The 18,133-nt window shown below is 40.2% G+C and overlaps 1 protein-coding gene across 8 annotated transcripts in view; it reads left to right on the forward strand.

Annotated features, from left to right (window-relative positions):
- The window catches only part of NTM (neurotrimin), a 962,543-nt gene that overhangs the window by 105,291 nt on the left and 839,119 nt on the right, over positions 1 to 18,133 (forward strand). The gene's annotated exons all lie outside the window — the stretch shown is intronic.

An 18,133-nucleotide genomic window follows, 5' to 3' on the forward strand; every position in this document is an offset into this window, starting at 1 on the left:
GTTCAGACTTGACCAGAAACCTGCCGTGGGTTTTTGCATCCTCTGGCACCAGTCAGAGGCTATAATGTAGTCTCTTTCTTTCAACTGATATAATCAGCTGGATTCCCTTGAGTGATTTACTATGTGGTTATTTAATTGAGTGACACATGGGGGAAGCTGGTCCTGCTTTGTTTAATTGCCTTGACTCTCCCCCCTTAATGTGAGCACCTTCTCTCTTGAAGGGCTCTTGGGCATTCTCTTGTTCCTGAAAATGAGTGCAAAGGTGTTAGGAAAGACCAGGGACAGAGGGACATGGCTAGATATTTGAAAAATAAAGGAAAGGTACACAGAAAAGAAAACCAATTCCATATACTAAAGAGCTGCCCTGCTTTAAGGCAGTACTTTCTTCCTCTGAGAAGAAGGAAATGGGGGAGGGGCGAACGTGGCAGAGAGATTTAACGTTTTTTAAAAATGATGGGTGTTAAGCAATGGATATAATAAATATAATCCTACTCCTCACAAGAGCCATCTGAAGTAGAATTTAACATACCCATTTAACAGATAAAAAAGCTGAAACTCTGGAAACGGTGAATAAGTGTTAGATATTCAATTCAGATTCACATCTGTTTGACTCCAAACCCCAAATTAATTCCGCTACATCCCAGGGATTCAATCACCCCTCAATTCTTTTTCAAGTTGCTTTCACACCATATCGATTAATTACTTGGCAAAATATTAATTGAGTTTCCAGTGCATGCATGAGAAAGATTTTTGATCCTGTAGGGAATATGGGGAATATGAGGAACATAATAATACTAATAACAACAATAATAACTACCACTTAAAGGGCGATTACCATTTTCTAAGTTTGTTCAGAGCATTTTACAAATATTGATTCATTTAATGAGATACCTACATCTAAATGACTAACCTGCAAAGCCAGCACTGCTCTGCCCTTGAACAGTGAGCTCCTGGTGCTGGGAGTTTGAGAGGCTGGTGCTGGGAGTTTGATAGACTGTGAAGCCCACCGTGGAGGCCAAGGCACACTTGGGTACTTTGGCTTGTGGCATAGTAGCTCCTTGCCAAACCACAATTTCTCCACGCTTTGACAACTGCCCCGAGAAGTTTTCCTAAGGGAATTCACCAGCAGATCATATTGATCCTGGATGATGGAAGGAGGTTTGTGAACCAGTGGGTGAGATGTTTTCAACAAACATTCTGATTTTTTTCCTAATCCCTATTAAAGGCTCATGTTTCCTCTGTAGCACCTGGGAAAGCCACAGATAAATATGTCCTTTGTCTGCTCAGCAAAGAGGCTGTGATGGGCAGGGTTTGAATCATATCTGAAGAGCTAGAAATGAGACATTGCTTAATGTGTCCTATCTGCCAGATTTTTGAGATACTTGGGAGCACAATTGAGTGAGAGAGGGAAGAGAGAATGGGAGCTAAGTTTATCCAGGCAACTGTCCCATCTATCAGGACTTGTGGTGGAGTGTCAGGCTCTTTCTGTTTCCTCCATGATGATTCCAGAAGGAATTTCCTTGTCTGACCACCACAAAAAGCTACAAAACATTCCTTGCCCCTCATTCCAGGGCACAAAGTGTCCCTTGCCTTGCTAAAGGGCTTATTCAGCTACTTTGGCTACTGATTCTGTCTCCTCTAGTACTTTGGTTCCTTTATTTCTTTCTTCTCTCCTCAGTATTTTTAACCTGCCTTTATCTTCAACTACTTATTCTCAATTTCTCTTTTTTATTCTGATTGAAGTGACTGGTTTTTTAAAAAAATTTTCTAATTAGAAATTACAAAATACATTTCTAGTAGAATGTATTTTGACACATCATATATAAATGGAGTATAACTTCTCATTTTTCTGGTTGTACTTGTTGAAGAATCACACCAGTGATATAATCATATAGATACATAGGATAATAACGTCTGCTTCATTCTACTATCCTTCCTACCCCCATATGCCCTCCTCTAATCCAAAGTACCCCTATTCTTCCTTAACTGCCCCCCTTAACATCTGCATATCAGAGGAAATATTAGGCCTTTGTTTTTGGGGATTGGCTTATTTTGCTTAGCATGATATTTTCCTTTTGTTTCAACCTACCAAGTTTTCCTTAAACATTAAGATTAAAAAAATAAACTTTAAATGTATGACCTCTTTTAGCAATGATCTTTTCTCTCTCTTCCTTCTCATCCAGATTCTTAAAAGCAGTCCATATCACCACTGTCTTTACCTTGTGACCTTATTTTTATCTATCAATCAACCTGTCGTTCACAGGCCTCTAGTCTCACTAGTTCATTGAAATTACTCTTGTGAAAGTCAGAAATAATGACTTCATAGATGACGAAATCTACAACATACTTTCGAGAATTTCTCTGATCTTCTGAACATATTATCATCTCACAGCTCTGTAGAGTTGACGCAATTAACCATCCCTCCATCTGGAAATGCTGCACCCTCAAATTCTGAGTGTCTTCCTTTCTTTTCCAATTGTTCTTTTAAATTGGTGGTTTCTTTAGGTTCTGCTCTTAGCTCGTCTCTCATACTACATGTTCTGCTTGGCAATTGATAGCCATGTTTTTATATTCAAATGGCATCCCAATATGCCCAAATCTTTATCTCCAGCTTACAAACTCTATACCTCCATACCTAACTCTCTGCTGAGCAGAGTCACCTGAATGCCTCCCAGGTACCATATGCTTCAGGTTCTTTATAGCCAATATTGAATCTATCATCTTTATCTCCTATCCTGCTTTCTTCTAAATTCTCTTTCTTAATTTGTAGCATCTCCCATCTGCTCAGTCACCCAGCCAGGAACCTGGACTTTTCAATATTCATCTTTCTCCAGAGGTACATTTATATCCAGTCATCAGTCTAGAAATTTTGAATTCAAATATACACCCTTGAGGCATCAGATACCCCTCTGATCTTTGGTATCTCTGATACCACTCTTTTAGTTTAGTGTCTCATTATATATTTCTTTGTCTAATGCTACAGTCACTTATCACCTTTGGTCCCCTATCCCACCCAAAAAAAGCTTCATATTTCTCCCAGAGCAATGTTTTCAAAATATTGACTTATCCAGGTAGGAAGCCATATTCCACCAAAATCTAAGTTTTGCCACATCACATAGAAAGCATTGACCCCAGGTCACTTCTCTAGTCTCTTGTCCTACCCTTGCTTCTTATGTTATGCTATTTGCAAGTACTCTAACTTATCAGGTAAATGATTTCTAGCTTTCTGCTCATAATGTTCCCTCTGCTTGGAATATCCTATATTCCTCTATCCATTATCTATGGAGTTAGTTTAGTTCTTTAGTCTCTTCTCTCAGCTGACTAGAACCACCCTGTTATAGAAGAAAGGGATTAACTTTGACAAATCATGACCATATTTATAAGGAGACAGTGTAGGAATCTAACCACCTGGCTTGAATGGTGGGAGTGAGGGAAGCTCATAACCAATTATCTTTCATTACTTAAAATTATTTTTTGTCAGGTCATTCTTTTAATTTCCCACTTGTACTTTTTGTTTTTGGAGAGCCCTCTATAACTTTCTAAGGGAAAAGGTTAATTCGTTAAGTCTTTATTGATTCCCATACAGAAAAAAGGGTGTCATGACAGTTAGCTGAGTGTAAAGTTTTTGGTGAAATGAAACACAAGAGAAAAAAACTTCAGCAAGAAAAGTGAGAGGCATTGAAACACAGCGAGCTGGGAAATGCTAAATACAACAGCCTACATCAAAGCCCTAACTTGGGCAAATCTTGTGGATGACTCCATTGAGTTGGGATTTAAATTAATGCCTAGATCACTAAACACAGAAAAGATAAAATAATTTCCTAAATAATACATAATCATCTCCCATGTGGCTCCATGTGCATTTCCTTAAAGAAAAAAAAAAAAAAAAAACCTGCCAAAGATAGATTACTTGTTTAATATGATCTTGTGAGATGGACCAAAGTGTGTCTGAGCTTTGGAAATGAAACATAAAGATAATGAACTCAGTACCTTACAGGTTGGTGGAAATAGGAATGAGGAAGAAGTAATGTCATCATCAAAAGACTGAAGAGAAGGAAGAAAGGCAGGAAGAGAAAGATCCATTCAGAAAGGCGTGTTGAGCATCTGCTACTCAGTCACTGCTCAATGCCACTGAGATTGTGCTGGTCATCAGTATGGACACAATTCCTGCCCTGAGTATCTACTGGTACTTGGTGGGTGGCAGTACCAATGTTTGTGGTAGAAAGGGAGAAAGGAAGGAAAAGAAGGAGGAAAGGAAAGAAACAAGAAAGCAAGCACCCTGTAGTTAGTCTATCCATGATAACCTAAATTAACCCAATCTGTATTAATAGTTTACTGTTAACTTTTGACCTATCACATTTGTTTGCTCATGGTTTGCTATTCTAGAGAATTCATATTAAATCTACTCACCATTAAGGTTAAGGATCACTCTATTGGACACTTATTGATGGTATATGAATTCAGCATGTTGAATTTGATGAGTTATTAGAATAGACAGTAAGTGAGGGGTGGAGTCTGGATTCTAAAATCGAGTACGAATAGGACCCCAGCTGGTCCTACGCCTGGACCCTGTGGCCATATCTGCAACTAGAGAATGCACCCTGCTCGTCTATACCACTTGGTGGGCCACCCATCTGTTCCACATGCAGGGAAAAGAAATGTAGAACAATGCTAGAAGCTGTGGCTGGCCTGGTCTTCATCTCCTAATCAGTCGGTTACTTACAGGCTGCAGAACCATGGAGGAGGGGCAGGTTTATAACTTGTGATCAGAGAGGTTTATTTGTGTTCTGGGCCAGTTTCGTAAGACAGCTATCCCAGTAAAGGATTTATCAAGACAATAAAAGAGAGAGGAAAGAGCCTAAAGACCCTCTAGTGAAACTAGCTCTTTTATATTATGAGACTCTAAGAGGGAATGCTTTGGGGGAAAAACAAAAAACAAAAACAAAACAAACAAACCAAAAAAAACCTTTCTCCTATCTAACCTTTGTCTTACCAAGCCCAAAACATAAGCAAAAGACCTCTCCAATCTTCATTTCAGATTATAAATACTACAGACACTTGACATTTCTTTTTCTCTTATGTCATCCTTATACATGAGATGAGTTTTCTTTCATTAGAAATGATTTTCCTGTTTAGGCTTTTCTTGGGGATGGGAGAGAGGGACCTGGGGATTCTTACGATGGCTATCCTGTGCCACTTGCTTTAACACAATGATAATAGGTTCATCTTAAGAAACATGTCTCTGGCCTCAGGTGGACCCAGATTATGGACAGGTAGCCTGCTAATTAGAACCTGGTGTGTTTGGAGGAGAAATGCTAATGCTGGTCTCTATGTAATAATAATGATGATTCTGTAATAACAATATCATACATTAGTATTGGTGTGATTAAAATAGACAATCTCAAGGAATTCTAATTATAGTAAATCCCATCTTATAGATGAAAAAACGGACAGGGCATGATTGCTCACACCAGTAATCCCCCCAGCTCGGGAGGCAGGAGGATCATGAATTCAAAACCAGCCTTGGCAAAAGAAAGGTGCTAAGCAACTCAGTGGGAAACTGTCTCTAAATAAAATACAAAATAGGACTGGGGATGTGGCTCAGTGGTCGAGCATCCCTGGGTTCAATCTCCCAGTACCAAAAAAAAAAAAAAAAAAAAAAAAAAAAAAAACGGAGAAAAAACTGAAGTTCAAGAAGTATGAATGAAGCATGGAATATTCTGTCTCATTCCATAAGGAGCAGAGCAGAGACCTCACCCACGTCTCCTGATTCCAAACCTAGTGCATTCTCTTCTGTTCCATTTTGCTTCAACTGCTCTTGTCATTCTCTGTGACCAAAGTATCGGATCTGTATCAGAGTTTCTTTCAGTGGATGCAACTGACCACCAGGAAAGAGAAGGAGCAGATAATGGAGGACTCACTGTGCATTCAGTACTTTGGGCCTTCTCTGACACTGTTCCTTCTCCTCCTGCTCCACCAAGTGGTCCCTCTGCCTCTTTCATGGACTGCTTTTCTTCTTCCCACCCCTTTAAATGTTAGTATTTAGTGAATCCATATTCTTCCTTCTATTCTTGTTATCTGCCTCTCTCTGATTCATCTCTTACGTCTTCCTTGTCTTCTTAATAAAATCATTTGCTGATGAGCTCCCAATTACTGTTTCCATGGTAGATGTTATTTCTAATATCTCTTCTTAGATAAATCAAAACTCCCTACAATGTAAGTGAGCAAAGTTGAACATACCATCTCTACTCCCTGTTTCTTTCTGTCTCTTCTCCATCAAAAGTCCAACTTCGTAGCCTGAAGATCATACTAGATTCCTCCCTTACCCTTATCACAACTTTTATCTGGTCATCACATTCTGACGGTTTTATTTCTTTAAGACCAATGGAATCTGCTATTTTCATTGCTATTGCTTTGGGTAATATATAGCAACTTTCTGGCTTATATCATAATAGGGGACCCCAAACTGATCTTCCTGCTGTCAGTCTTGGACCCCTCTCACTATTCTAATGCCTTAGAATAATTCTTCCTAAAAAACAAATCTGACTAGATTGCTTCCTTTTGAAAAGTTCACAAACCTTTCAAACCTTTTAGGGGAGGTCCTTTGTGTGCATGCAAGACATTTTATGATCCAGCAATTAATCATCATTCAAGCTTCATCTCTTCATATACCCTACCTTTCAACTTTACAAGTTCTCTACATGGAAATTTCCTTTGTCTTGTTTTTTGCACTCAAAATTTCATATACAGTGCCCCTACTGCCTAAATTACTTTGTCCTTTTCTGTGTTATCTGGATGTTTTAAAACTGGGAATTATCCCCTATAGGGCACACATCAGGAATCAGCTCCTTTAGGAGTATTTCTGTATTCCTTACATAAGAATTATGTACCATTTCTCTGTGATATCAGAGTGCCCTGTGCATATTTCTATCATGGTGGTTATCTCATTGCAGTGTACTTCTACATTCACAGTGTTTATCTGCCTCCTGCACAAGCCTCTTGTTTTCTACATCTTGTATTGCCAGTGTCTCGCAAAGTACCTGCCACAGTGGGTGTTTAGCAACACCATTGCTAATGCAGATTGGGGCCAGAAGCCTAGTCATGCTATCCCAAGTGCACTCATAATCATGATATCCCGAGCACTGTGGTTATAATTGTTTAAAATAATATTTCCATTTGACATTCTTTATAACAGCACTCCAGGAAGGAAAAAGACCCACAATTCTGGCATTCCTACCAGAAATGGGCACACTTCAAAGATAGCTAGTTCTATCCAATGAAATCATTTTTAATTGAAAGTGGGCGTCTCAAACTTATGAAACTTTACAGGGTGCTTCTCCATATCACGCGTGCCCTACTTTTAAATTCACTTGGGCCCTTTGTTTCAGGTCTACTCTATTCCAAGCACATGTTGAGTGGGAGAGATAAAAGGTGCAGGCAGCTCTAGGACTTTGGGGGCTCACACTGAACACTCCCTTGCTGAGGGCAGCTCTGATTGTGAGTGCCCTGCCTGAACCTTGCAAATCTGGGAGCCTAATAAAATCTTGTTTATAAGCATTCTGTTCATGATGATTCAATTATCCAATTATTCATAATTCATTTATATAACCACCAAACTTGTTTTGAGCACCTGCTATATGCCTGTGATATAGAGATGAATTAGAGACAGCCTTTTTGCCCTTGTGAAGCATTTTAGAGTTGGTGGAGGAGAAAAATGTACCAAGAGACAATTACGATGCAATGGAAAGACGGTAGTCATATAGTCTACACAAAGGGCAAGTTTCCCAGACAGAAAGATGAGAGAGGCATTCTACGCAGAAAAAAAGAGCAAGTATAAAATCTGGGAAGAATGGAAGAGAACATGAGAGAATCAAGTAAGCTTTAAATAATAGGCGAAGTGCATCATAGGGTAAATGTCAGTGGGTTAATTTGGGAAGCCTAGAAGAGGGAATATTGAGAAAAGAGGTTTGCAGAAGCAAACTACCAGCGGTCTAGGACAAAATAAAGAAAAAACGAAGAAGTATAGTTTGGATATGGTTGTCCCCTTGAGATTAATGCACTGCAAACTTTGTCCCCAGCAGGGTGGGATTAGTTGGTGGTGGAACTTTTAAGAGGTAGAGCTTAGTGGGAGGGCCTTAGATTTTAGGAGGAACTGCCCTCAAAGAGATTAAGTAGTTTTTGTGAGACTCTTGAGCTCTTGCAAGAGCAAATGGTTGTAAGAATGAACTCAATCCCTGTGTGGCCCTCTGGCTTCCTAGTTTGGGATATGATTTCTTTCTCCCACCTGCCCTTCTGCCATTGTGACTGACACCATCCACTATTAATGTCTCACCAGAAGTAGAATTAATGGGGCTGCCCTATCTTGGACTTTCAGTCTCCAAAATTGATCTAAAAAAACCTCATTCTCTACAAAGCTAACCTGGCTCAGGTATTGTGTTACAGAAACCATAAATGAACTAATTCAGGAGGCAAAGGGTTGAATGCTTTACCTTAGGCCCTAGGGAGATCCTAAGAGTTCTTAAACAGTAGGAAAAGCAAAAACTGCCATATAGAAAGGGGTGGCTCTGGAAATCAGTGAACCTAGTAGAAAACTATTGATTTAGTTTAAGAAAGACATGATACATCATTTCTATGCTTGTACATGCTGTAGATTCATATCATTCATGTAATCATACATGTACATAGGGTAATGATGTCTGTCTCATTCCATGATTTTTCATACCCCCCTTCCTCTCATTTCCTTCTACATGATCTAGATTTCCTCCATTCTTCTCTCACTCCCCACCCCTCCACCCCCATTATATATCATCATCCACTTATCAGGGAAAACATTCAGCCTTTGGTTTTTTGAGATTGGCTTATTTCGTTTAGCATGATATTCTCCAACTGCATTCATTTACCTGCAAATGCCATAATATTATTCTTCTTTATGGCTGCATAATATTCCATTGTGTATATACACCACAGTTTCTTTATCCATTTCTCTGTTGAAGGGCATCAAGGTTGGTTCCAAAATCTAGCTATTGTGAATTGAGCTGCTATAAACATTGATGTGACTGCGTTACTGTAGTAGGCTGATTTCAAGTCCTTTGGGTATAACTGGATCAAAAGGTGGGTCCATTCCAAGTTTTCTGAGGATTCTCCACAAACAAGATGATGCACCCCATTTGTGTACAATGAATCAAAATGCAGTCCATAAAAAACAAATAAATAAATAATTTTTTTTAAAAAGTGGATGATGATTACATAATGGCAGTGGGGGTGGTGGGGGTAAGAGAAGAATGGAGGAACTTTATGCAGAGAGAAATGAGAGGGGAGCGGGGACAGGTATGAAAGATGATGGAATGAGACAGACATCATTACCCTATGTACGTGTATGATTACATTGTGCACAATCATAGAAATGAGAAGTCATACCCCATTTGTGTACAATGAATCAAAATGCAGTCTGTAAAAATAAAGAAAAAAAAAGACATGATAAAGAAACAATGTGGGGCCATGGCAGCAGATAAGGAGGAAGGGCCTGATTCAAAGCGTACTCAGGAGGCAATGGTGCAGGTCATGATGAATGGGATTGTGCATGAGCAGAGCAGGAGAGGTTTTGGCAAGGCAAGTCAGGCACTCAGGTCATCACAGCATTGAAGCAGGTGCCACAACTCAGTAATAAATACTTAATGCAATACTTTATAAAAGCAAAATCAATACCGACAGCATGATTAACAAAATATCACAATTTTAAATGGAGACAGGATCAGTGTTACTGGTAGTTTCCTTTTACCCTTGGCTCCAATATGACTTGAACTGATATTGCACTGATCCTAGTTTTATTTAAACATTTGATATATGGCTTCTCATGTGTTTTTACCCTGGTTTTTAAAATATTGGATCCAGTTATTGTTTGACTTAATTACTGTGCTTGGTGGATTTTGTGGGGAGTATTCAAATTTTAGGTTTAGTTCCTCAGCTGTCTTACTCTGCTGTTAGCCTTGGAACAGACTAGTGGGGAGAGAGAGGTAGATTAATCAGGAATGATTGTAAAGATTATATCAGATAGGGTGCATGGATTTGCACCATGAAGCCTTTCTCTGTTGAAGGATAACTGTTTCTGAAAGTGACTTTGCTTTCTAGATATCTTTCCTCTACCCATCAATGTCTGGCTCTTATTCTAGGTGTTTCTACCGATGGAAACATAATGCAGACCATACCTATTTCCTCCTTTGGAATAAACTGAGTTCGGGTCTCCCATGATGGAACTCATATACAACTTGTGTACAATTTGTCTAAATGCCACAGATGCTTTGGAATAAGCATGGAAATTGGTTTCTAAGCTCCAGCAGTTTCTAAAATAGGGGTGGTTTAAAATAAAGCAGTATGATAAAAGGAATTCCTATAGAGCAGATTGTGGGTAATAGCAGTGAGTCTCCAGAATGGAAAACCTGAGGAAGGAGTCTGAAAGGGCCGACAGCCTTTCCTGGCTAAAGGCAGTGTGTGAGGAAATTGTGGCCTACCAGGAGGAATAGCCAGCAATATCTCCCCATCGCTTCAGTGGGGAGGAAGTTCATTTTTGTCCATCTCCTGATGCTTCTTTTCACTTTTTATCCTGTCTGGATGCAGACACAGTATATTCTGTCCATGCAAAATTTAGGTTGAAAAATATTGTGGCTTTTGGAAATTAAGGAGGGAATTGAGTAGGTTTTTCCCAAATTAATGGCAATGTGCAAATAGGGCACATCGGACAGGGTGGAAGGAAAAAGAAGAGGGTATTGTGTGTAAAGCAAGGTTGGGTGGAGAAAATGATCAAGAAGTTAGGAATGGACATTGATATAGAGAATTTGATAGTGATGGAGAATCAGTGAAAATTTGAGTAGAGAATGCCTGATTCTCAATTTTCATAGAGAAATTGGAGAGAGCTGGGGAGATAGCTCAGTTGGTAGAGTGCTTGCCTTGCAAGCACAAGGCCCTGGGTTCAAATCCCCAGCACCCCAAAAAAAAAAAAAAAAAAAAAAGAGAAATTGGAGAGAGATGTGTCTTTTTAAGAGTATGGATTAAGGTGGATGTTTAGCAAAATACTGAAGGTTAAAAGAAGTGAAGAGAGAATTGATGGAAGTTAGTGAATGGATTTGGAAGCATCCCTGCAGATCCGAACCTAGAGAACACAAACATGGACGACTTTAGTCTCCAAGGCCACGTGATTTTTCTCTCTCGCTGTGCTCATCCTTTTAGGCAAGGGCTTAAAGAATGTGGGTTATAGGGCTGATCTTATGTTGGGACTATATAAAGAATGTGAATGGTTGCAAAAGAAGAGGGAGAACTTTAGAATTGGTCGACATCAGGAGCAATGACAGATGGATGAAACCAGTGATGATAGACATGAATGATGCTGACAAATCTAATCTTCCAAGTGTTACCTAACAGTTCAGAAAACTAGAAATGGCCAAAGGATATATTTGATAATAGGAATCTGTATCAATAAAATCATCCCCAGGTCAGCATAGGTAGACACATACCCAGTACTTTCTACGAAATGAGGTCATATTTTTATTTTTAGGTTTTGGCATCCCCTTTGATTATTACAAACCGTGCATCATTATGGAGTCTGCCTTGGAAGTGCAGCCACACAGCTCCTTCTGAGGTCAAAGATGTCTAATCTGCCTTCTTGGGATACTGTTTAGGAATGGGGCAGTTAGTAAGTCTTCTGTGGCACTGTAAATTCTCCCTTACCCCCTACTCAATGAAAATGCTAAAACATGGGAGTCAATGATGAAGCAGTCATTTTCAGGGTGATAATGAAGATAGATACCACTAACATTTCTCCCAGCCATACTGAATACAGCTGTCAGGGCAGAAGGGAATTTGAGAAGGCGGTATGTAATTAACCCAGTTGGAATTAGGCCGAGGAACCCAAGGTTAATGGCCCTGGGAAAGGGAGCATTAATGCCCACTAATGGTCAAGCCCCTTTTCATGTCTTACTCATTAGAGTTACCTTTTATATTCTATAAGATCATGGCCTTTGGCCCCAGGACTAAGGGTAATGGAGAGCTACCACTCCCCCAGACAGTGTCTTATGCATTCTGACAGCTTCTGTCCAAAGCTTGATCCTCCCCATCAAAATATTCAGGTAGAATGTAGAGCAGATCTCAACAAACCAGCCATCTGCTGAGCACGGATGATAGCTAAGACATATACATGATGCATATTCATGGGCAAAAAATTGTTTCAGGTTTTCTTCCAACAGACTGACAAAAGCGTGACATCCTCTTGCTTTCACCTGTTTGGTGCCGGTTTTCCTTCTCCTACACACTCCCTGGGTAAGCTGGAATAAAATCTCTAGCCAGTCTGTGATGTGTCCTCAGTCATATTTGATGACAGCAGTGACAAGAATCATTAACATGTGAATCTGCCCAGTTGCTGGCCTGCCTTGATTGACAAAGAGGATGCTATTTTTGTCCATGCTGTTTCTCCTTTTCCCTGATTCCCTTTTACCCTCCAGGAGCGAATTCTACCTCTGTCATAGCTGATCTTCTGTGATCCACTTCTGTGATGTAAATAGAAGACAGTGGATAGACAAAGAACCAGCGTAAGGGGGAGAGGGGCATGCATTCCAGGGACAGAAGAAGAAAGCAGAGACAAAGCAAAGGAAAAAAGGAAGGAAAGTCAAGTTCAATATGGGCATGCGTTGTGGGGGAGAGTGGAGCATGGGTGTGGGAAAGGAAACACCTTCAGGCCACTGTGTTGTGTGTGAGAAAGAAGTAAGGGCAAGTGAATTTTAAGAAATCTGGTTGATAGTTATCAATCAGACCTCTTGAATATTCTTACAGAGATGCAAATAAAGATTGATATTAGTTTTGATTTTTGTTAAGTTCTTGAAGTCTTTCTTCTTTGCCTGGAACGCTTCTGCAGTTGGACCCTGTGAGGTCTATAGGATCATCTGAGTTTACCTGTTCCTCTGGAAAGCTGAAGTTGAAGCTTTGAGATGTCTCAGACAAGCATGATGACTGTTTCCTCCTCTGACCTTAGTATGGGAAACCCATTTTGTGACGCTATATCTCCTACTGCATTTTAAAAAGCAGACTACATTGGAAATTACTAAACACAAGAAGCCCCACATTTCCTCTAGTGATGAGTATCTAAAAAATACTCTCTGATAAATACATCAGTTTCACTCATGTTCTTATTTAATCTTTATACAAACTCTCAGGAGTAGCTGTTACATTCCTATTTGTAAGCAGGCAAACTGAGATCTATAGCCATAGAGTGTCTAACATGTTCATGGCTACACAGCTAATAAGAAGCCACTCAATGCAGAGCAGTAGTTTAATTTTTTTTTTTTTTCTGTCCAAAGGGAAACTGAAGAAAGGAGGAGAGATATTGAAAGTTGGAAATTAAGTTGTTACGTAGAGGTGGGAATTCCATGAAAGTTATGGGGGCTATTCTTTAAGTTTCACTTGCTGGGCTCATTTGGATGCTTCTCCACACACACAGTGAATTTGAGCCCTTTGTGGAGAGAGTGAGTGAACCAACAGAGAAAGCCAGCTCTAGCTCTTCCTGCTGCACTTCATCCTGAACAATAGCCCTGGACCTTTCCTTTGGACCCAACAAAAGGGCAGTAGGGGAAACTGAACTCATCTTCTACCCTTTTCAATTAAGGAGAAGATGGGGGCAGGACAAGAAGCTATCTTCATGGAGCCTTGGCATTTTCTCCACCAGCCTGCAAGATAATTCAAGGATTAAATCATCCAAAATCAGATGCAGTGACGATCATTTCTCTGTGAACATCTTGGTGGATGCACACAAGCATCTCAATAACCATGGTGTCCTAATTTTCTTAGTTTGAAACAACAAAACCCAAGGTAATGAGCAGGAAGGGGGACTGAGTCCCAGGGGCACACTCTCCAGGGGAGTCTCTTGGGCTTAAATACATCTAAAGCAGATCCAGAAGAAAGCAGTGATTACAGGCTAATTTTCTGCCTGCATTATGTTAAGTGTCCCAGCGTCTACACAAATGGCAATTGCTTTATGCCTGAAATCTTTTTACTGAATTGCTCTTATTGGTAAATTTTAGATTTAAAAAAAAAAAAAAAAAGACTAAAGAAAGCTTTTTTCAATTTAAAGGTGAGGCTATCAGGATACCGATAAAAGACTGGTAAGTGTCTAAGAATTGATTTTCCATTTCAAATGGAAATATTGGAGAAGGCAAAATCATCCTGTCCTTTGGATTTGCCAGGTAAGGAGCTGGAGGGTGTAAGTTTGAGCTGAAGGAAATCACAGCTCTGTCTTTGTTTGGCAAGGAAGCTGATGATTGACTGAGGTGGGGAGCACAGGTGAGGAACTGAGGATGCATTCAGATATTCCCAAATCATCACAGGTGGCCATTTACAGTGAGTGAGCGAGAAACTTGGGAACTTCCTTCCCTGCATGGACACTACAATGATGGTCATCTCTACCACTCCATGGGCACTCACTTTTTCTCTTTGTCTTCCAGTAGGGCCTCTGGTGCTAAAGGCATTTGTATGCTATTCATTCATTCACTCCCTATTCATTCTATCAACATTTACTAAGCATCTTATGTTATAGACATTGGGACACATACTGGGAAGAGCAAAACACAATGACGAAAAGGAAGCTGGAAGCATTATAGCCAAACAGAAATGGAACATGGACGCTGAACTCAGAGCAATCTGAATGGAAAATTATTCTATAACCTCCTTGCTGTGAATTAATAACTTAAGATCATATACTTATAAAATTGGGCAAAGGGGAGGGGGCTATTGATGCCTCACTCAGAGAGAGGAGGTAAAGAATAAATAGTAAAATGATCTAAAGCAAGTGGCAGGGAGCTGGTCACCAAATACATGCTCAGTAACTGTGTACTGATTTCATCTCTTTTTGAGTTCCCAGTAGGTATCTGAACCTCTTTTTTGCTGCAGGGATACATCTGATCTATAACCATCAGGGCATCAGCCCCCACCCCACCCCGCCACACACACACACAGACCAACAACAGCAAAAGACCCGTCCTCTCCACTATTAAAATTCATATCTATGATGCTCCTGACCCACTGAGACTGGAAGGAAGGGTAGAGGACGCAGGCGCTTAGCAGGGCAGGAGAAATTTGGGATCAGTTCCAAAGGAAACGAAGAAAGATGAGTAAAAGGTCCTTTTTGGCCACATACCATGGGACTAACATGTTAGGCATGTTGTGTTGAATATTTTCAGGCATATGTTGGTGGGAATCCCCACTCCATCAGATCTCAACATCAGGCAAATATCTACACTGGGATGAGAAGAACAAATAAGAAATCACAATGTCCCAGTACTTAGTCTTGATCTTTAAACACCTGGTTGTGTCCATTTCTGAGGATGTACGGTAGGATCATTCATTTCTTAAAGGAATGAAGATTTGTGTTGCAAATGAAAATAAGCTCTAAATTAGAAATTAGACATGTTTTTATCCACTATTCCTGCAGATGTGGTTCCTATGCAAACAGAAACCTGAGACTTACTTAATTTGAACTTGTTTCCATATGTCCTGTGACAATGCTGAAATGAGTATTTTACTTTTCTTGAATATATTGACCCCTAGCTCCACTGTGAACACATTATTGTGAAACCTTATTAATGACTGACAACTTTCAATGTTGAATGAAGCCTCAAGGGCACTATTATGAGGGAGAGAAGGAGGATGCTGGTCTTTATTTCTCTGAGATCCTAGGCATGGGTTATAACTCACACTTAGCCTATGCTGAGCTATGCAACCTGGGGCAAATTACTTTATTTCTTTGAGCATGTCACATCCTCTGTAAAATGGGAATTGTAACATCTGACAGGGTTGTTGTAAGGCTTAATTTAGATAACGCAATTTAAATACCAAGCAGATCAACCATCATTTACTGAAGGCTCAGTTAATATTAGTTCCCTGACACAGACTACAGAATGAAGGACACTTGGCAAAGATTTAGTGTTTGATGATAATGATAATGATAATAGGAACATCACTGTGAATGCTCAGAAAGAGACAAACATGGACCTCTATTGCCTCCAGAGCTTGGCAGTGAGTTGGGTGCAAGGAGTATAAATGGAAGTGAATGCAGCTTTGCTGCTTCAGGCTACCAAAAAGGCCCTGAAGTCCCACATCCATGTAGATGCATCTGTGGTATGCAGGGCACCAGGTGACATAAGGAAACAGATGCATTAAGCTGCTGCTTCACTCTGCTCAGTCTTCTCCACCTCTGATTCCAGACACCAAACAACAGGTCACCTCCTTTCCCAAAGTGATAATGTTCTCAGAAGTGGTGCCTCTCAACTCTCTGCTCTACCTCCACCCAGCTCTGCCTCTGATTAACCCTTCTAAGCCTGGAAAAATGGATTTCCCTGATTGAGTTTCACAACTTGGAAACTACTAGGGAACTGAATCTTCCTTCCTGATCCAGTGGAATTTGGAGGCAGTTTCCTAAGGCACTGGGTTCCCTCATGGTCAATGGAATGGCCCCTATCACCCATGGCAGACAGCGACCCACTTCCTTTTTCTTCTATTCCTTTCTATCCATATTCTCCTCCACCTTCTCTTTCTCCTTTGTCCTCTTATTTCCCTCTCATTTACACTTGCTCAGAATCGCTGTGTCAAATATTCCTTTCCCTGAAGTCCCTCTCAGAAAGCAGACACATAGCAGGATACCAGAATTGGATGGGCCATAAATAATGCATAATGCATAGAAGCAGCCAGAGCAGCCCTCTGATTACAAAGGGAAGATCTTTTGATAACATATTATTCTATTTATTCTTTGTAATGCTATCAGTTCTTCACTTGGTGCAGGTTTATACCTACTTGCTCATCAGCATGAGACCTGGCAAAGGACTGATCGATGTTCCTCCTGCTGTCTGATCCCAGTTTCACCATCAGGAGACCTGCTGGACATCCTCTTCTGATGTCTGTTCCATTTCCTAGGATGTGGGAAACCTGCCATCATGGTGCTCAGGCCCCTTTCACTTCAAGATGCAGACTTTTTCTTTTAAATTTTCATTACAACCTTTGTGTCTTGATACCTGGTGAACTCTAGAAAAGGTGAAGACTTCTAGCTCGGTCCTCTGATGTATTTAAACATAATCTAAAATCAGTTCCATATTCAAGACCCAGAACCTCTAATAACTCTGTGAAATAGATTATTGTTCCTTCCAGTTTCAGTGGAGGACATTATGACTCAGATAAGTTAATTGATTAGTTCAAGGTTACTGAGCTAAGAAATTATAAACTCAAGATTGAAATCCAGTATTTATAACTTCCTATTCCATAGTCATCCTTTTATTCTGCTGAGCAGAATTCAGAATTTGGCAACAAGCACAAGAAGAGATTACCAGTCAGGGTAATAGCAGAAAACAGAATCCCATCTGATTCAAATGAAGGTAAGATTTAGAGAGAATTTTCAAAAGCTTGTAGGCATGGTAAAGGAAATCTCAAAGGGATGTCCAGGCACCCAGTTAGTCACAATCAAAGGAAGCTGTTTTCATATCTAGTCCTAAAGGAAAATGGGGAGGAGATAACATGTCGGAGACAAGGAAAAGCTCTGAGAAGGATCTGGTTCAGCCACAGTCAGGCAAAACTCTTGAGACATGGAAAAAACAGGGGAAAGAACTGCTTTTTCTTTGTCAGGCATTTGCCAAATGCAGCTGGAACTAACCTGTGAGGAAGAAAGTGATGCATTTGGAATCAGCATTCTTTGGCACACAGTAGAGCAGAGGCAGCAGAAAGAATGATCTGTTTGGGGTGGGACAATGAAGAGTCAACATGGAAAACCAATGTGTGATTTTATATCATATAGCTGCACAAAGAAGGACCACCGCTTTTTTTTCCCCAGGCTCCAGATCTAGAGGTAGATTCACCCTGAATCTGATGAAATTTAAACTGCAAGGTGTTCTCCATTATGTCTTACTGCATAGCAATTCACCCCAAAACCAGAGGACTTAAAATAAGATCGATTCCTTATTTCTTATATTCTGTGTGGTGGCTGGGTGGTTCTTCTGATTCTTGTGGTGTCAACTGGAGTCGCTCCTGTAGCTGTGTTCAGCAGGGAGCTCAGCTGGCTCTAAAATACACAAGACAGCTCAGTTGCATGTCTGAGGACCTCAGTTTTTCT

This window comes from Sciurus vulgaris (assembly GCF_902686455.1).
Source record: "Sciurus vulgaris genome assembly, chromosome: 11".
NCBI lineage: Eukaryota > Metazoa > Chordata > Mammalia > Rodentia > Sciuridae > Sciurus > Sciurus vulgaris.